This window comes from Merops nubicus, unplaced genomic scaffold (genome assembly GCF_000691845.1).
Source record: "Merops nubicus isolate BGI_N331 unplaced genomic scaffold, ASM69184v1 scaffold4071, whole genome shotgun sequence".
In the NCBI taxonomy this organism is placed as follows: domain Eukaryota; kingdom Metazoa; phylum Chordata; class Aves; order Coraciiformes; family Meropidae; genus Merops; species Merops nubicus.
The window spans coordinates 68181-72589 of NW_008590119.1; positions in this window are offsets into that span (position 1 = coordinate 68181).

The window sequence follows — 4409 nt, forward strand, 5'->3', positions numbered from 1 at the left end:
GAAAGCCAAAAGCAAAGAACAAAAATAACCACCACTAAAGGCTAGAAGTTTCTAATTTTTTATTATTAAAAGCAGTAGTAGATGCCTGGAGAAAAGGCACTTGCAGTCAGCGATTAGAGACCTTTTTTTAAAATTTATATTTAAGCAATAAAAATAATGAAAATAAAATCATGAACACCACAAGCACAACTGAAATTACTAATAAAATTTTCTCTAGTTGTAGAACTATAAGGAGGCACAGAATATAAAAGCACCAGTTTGTCCTCCTCCTTCCTTTTGCAGCTGTAAAAATAACCAGTAAACAGTACAGAATGTTGTCAGCTTGAACAGCTTTCCTGCTATCTTCTTATACTTGCATTTATGTTTTAGGAAAATGATACTGAAGAGTCTGAGAAGTATTTTGAGATGACATCAAGTACTTGTTTAGAAATAAGTGCAGAAGTTTGACTTGTTTGTTTTTCAGTACATAAGTAGTCAAAAGAATACAAATCTAGTCATAATCAAGGTTCAATATGAGGTATTTTAAGCTTCGATTTTTTTTCCTAAAGAGAATTTTAAGTTTATACCAATTTAAATACAAGTGTTTGAACTTTTTCTATTGATATTTTGTGCAATAACAAGGATTGCTGTAAGGAATCTTCAGTTTAGAAACATGGAGTCTTTGCTTTTCTCTATTCAGACATTTAGTTATTTTTCTCTGGTTCATGAAGAAGCGGAGGGAAAGGAGGAGATAATGCCAGTTTCTCTTAATCTTGCATATATAGCATTCTCAGAGAAATGATATAAAGTGCCCAGAGTCTGGAAAGAAGTTCCTGTATCATTGTATTTATTCCCCTGCCTTCAGACAGCCATGTTTTTCACATACAATTGTCAAGTTCAGGCTTTTAAGTTTGACCACAGCGCTGCTGGTAGAAGTGCTCCAGACCTGAATGACTGTCATGAATAGAAACTACCTTATGATTTTCAACTTACATTTAAGATAAATTAAATGGCTCAGTTGGTTTTGTGCCAACATCGTTCATTTACTTCCTCCAGTTATGTCCAATCCCTTGTTATGTTTATAGAGAAGGATCAGCCATAGATTCTTGTGATGGATTGTCCTGTACCTGATGGTCTTTAAACTCTTGGTCATGGGAACTAGAACGGCTTGTGATCTTTCAAGACAAGACCTTAGCAGTGCCTTCAGTAAAAATTTTAGTATTGTATTTGGTAGGAGAAATGGGCTTATATGTTGTCTGATAGGTTGTAAGTTAGATATCCACCTATGTTTGTTAGTAATATTGTAGGCAGTTGGAATGTCTGCAAATTTTTGTTCCAAATTACCGTTTTGCAAATCCTAAATCCAGCTTCCATGTCTGTTCTGCTGCCTTTCCACACTGCTCAGAAATCACCTGTTTTCTACTAGAGTATGACTTATAACCAAAATTTCTCCACATCCGTAGCAGAGTAGCTATCCATTCCCTTCCTACCTCTGAAACAATTACTGCAAACACATCTCCTCAGCTCGTCCTGGTCAGTTAAACCAGCTCATGCTCTTTGCAGCCCAGTCATGTCTCCCTAGATGATCCAGTAACCAGAGCTTTTGTATGCATAGATTTCCTGATAAAGCACCTACTGCTCTTGACTACAATGTGACTCCTCTGTTGGATTCCAGTAGAAGTTTATGGTCATGTACAAATTATTCAGACATCCCATTTGTTTAATGACCTGATCAGTACATTTGCAGATGATTTGCATAAGTAACACATGTACAATGACACTGCCTGAGGATGAGGATGTCTTCACAATCCTGTAAATAAAAATTTGAAAGTTAAAGTTACAGAAACTGTGAAGGTAGTTGTCTATCTGTGTTTTCTTCTTTGATTGTCTATCTGAAGATACTTTAATTAGAAGTGGAGTATTCAGCTCCTTATAGGGTGAGGCAATGTGATGAGGGGTAAAGTATTTATGCTTATGTTTAACATTAAGCATAGAAATTGGTCTTTGGGGCCTAAATAAAGCATATGCTTAAACATATGCTCAGCATATGTCTTACTGGGTCGGATCTTAGTACAGGCTCCCTGCCATTTTGTTGTCTTGTTGCATATTAATGAAATTGAAACATGGTGGAACCTTCTTGGGAACTTTCTCATTTTTTTATTATAAGCACCATCTACCTGTGTTCCGTCAAACATTTTTGCCTATGAACAATATATTTGCATATATACACCTTTCCTCTGCTTAGGGGCACATCAGAAGAGACCTCTGCTCCCAAGGAAGCTTTGGAACAGTTGTTTCTTTGTGTGAGTCCCTGTTGCCACACTCTAAACATTTTGCGGTCTGTCAAGCTTTCAGTGCATTCTCATTGCCATAGTTGTCCTGTTACAGCAAAACATTTGAAACAATTTCTTTTAAAAACAGAGAAATAAAATAGTCAGCTTCACTAATTTCCAGTGCTAATGCTGCATGTGGTTTTTTCCTTCTGTCACTGAATACATGAGTTGGCCTGTTGCAGATAGGAGAACACGAGTGCTCTGCAGTCTTAATGATTTGGGCTAAAAGAATTTACTACCACATGCAAATTAGGACACAGACTCCTGCCTGGTAATAAATATGTTGGTAGATCACCTGCCATATTTCAGCTGAATGAATAAACAATTCTTGGAGTAAAATCACCAGCTGATTTGGCTCATAAATTTTGTAGATATGTTCTCAGGTAGGTTACTCTCTAGCTCAAATTGTGAAACTGGCAAACATAATTAATACACGTCTGACACTCCTCCTCACGCAAAGCTCTTGTCCTTACCAGATATCTGGGCACTGCTGTTTACCTAAGCCAATGAAAATCCATAATTTCCCATCCAGATCACACACATCTATCCTGTTGTTGATCCTTCCGCACTCTGTATTGTAAGCCAATTGCTCTTCTCACCCAAAGTCCTTGGGGTGAATTTGATGTACGGAAACAGACTCAATAACTCGAAAGTTATAAAGTAGGTATGTTTATTGCGCGCAGATGCACGGGGGATCACTCCACCACAAACGTGCACGCATGAGGAAGTAAGCCATCCCATATTTACACAGTAAAACAATACATATTCATGCGATGCCTATACATATTCATTACCTAACCCCACCTACTCCCGCTTCGTATGGTAATGCATGCTAATTAGTTTATCAGTCCTTAGCGCTTGTGCAGATCCTCTCCAGAAATTGTGGGCAGGGGTCTTCCTATTGTGGGCGGTGGTCTCTGGGAGGAAGGCCATAGGTCTTCTTCACAATGTACTTTTCACCCCTTTCTCAAAATGTGATGGTCTTGCAAGTTTGCGGTATTTTTACAGTCTGAATATGTTTCAGTTCCCCTTTTTTCCACTATGTCTCGTCTAATATCCTAAAGAGAGCGGTTTTTCTGCTGATCATGATAATAAAACCTTTAGTTCCCTTTTTTTTCCCCCGCCATTTCTTGTCTAATAATAAAACCCACAAGCAGGGTTGTTATGCAAGCCCTTGCTGAGAAGCAGAACTCCTTTTTAGCAGTCTACATTTTAAAATTCTTAATATGCATAACTAACCATTATTTTCTGTCTTTCGTTATTCTTACTCCATATCAAATTCATTGCAAAGCATGGCAACTATAAAAAGCACATACTAGAATTACCTTTAAAATTAATATAAATGCTGTATAAGAAAGTTACATTTTAAACCTGCTTTTTATAGTAACGTTTGTGAAATGACAAGTAGTAAATAACAGGTAACTTAGAATCTGTTAAAAAAATGTCATTAGTCCATTAACACTGTCTCAGTGATCTCTGTCATTTTAAGACAGTTGTCTTGAATACCTTGGGAGAAGATATTTAGTTGGTTCAAGTCAATTAAATGCACCATTCAACCTACAATACTCAGCACCAAGAATGGCTTTAATAAAACTGTAGGGGATGCTATTGATGGGGAAGGGGCACTGTAATATGAAATATTTTCTCTCTGACCCTTTTTCATGCTCTGACTACATATTCTGTAGAGAAGTTCAAAAATATTTTCAGACACAATCTATGTGGAAACTACCAGATTGTTTTGAAACGGCAATAGTCTGTATGCTCTGATTCGAAACATCAAACAAGGTAATTTTCCACCTTGTTCCTCAAGAGCCTTTCAAAACCCGTGTAAGCAAGCAGACAATGCACAAGCTTCCGTTTATTTAGTTGATGTCTGGTTGAATGTTAGAGCTCCTACATTTCAGCTGTAAGTGCTCTACCATTGATCAGTGATGGACTTAAACCTCTAACAGTAAAGACACACGTCTTGTATTCATGAATAAACTGAGGGTGGGGAAACCTTTCTTGACTTCTCACTAACCCTTTTTATAGCTCCATAGAAATGCAGAACAGCAGGGGTGACAGAATGTAGCACCCCACACTTCAGAGCTTAGCAGG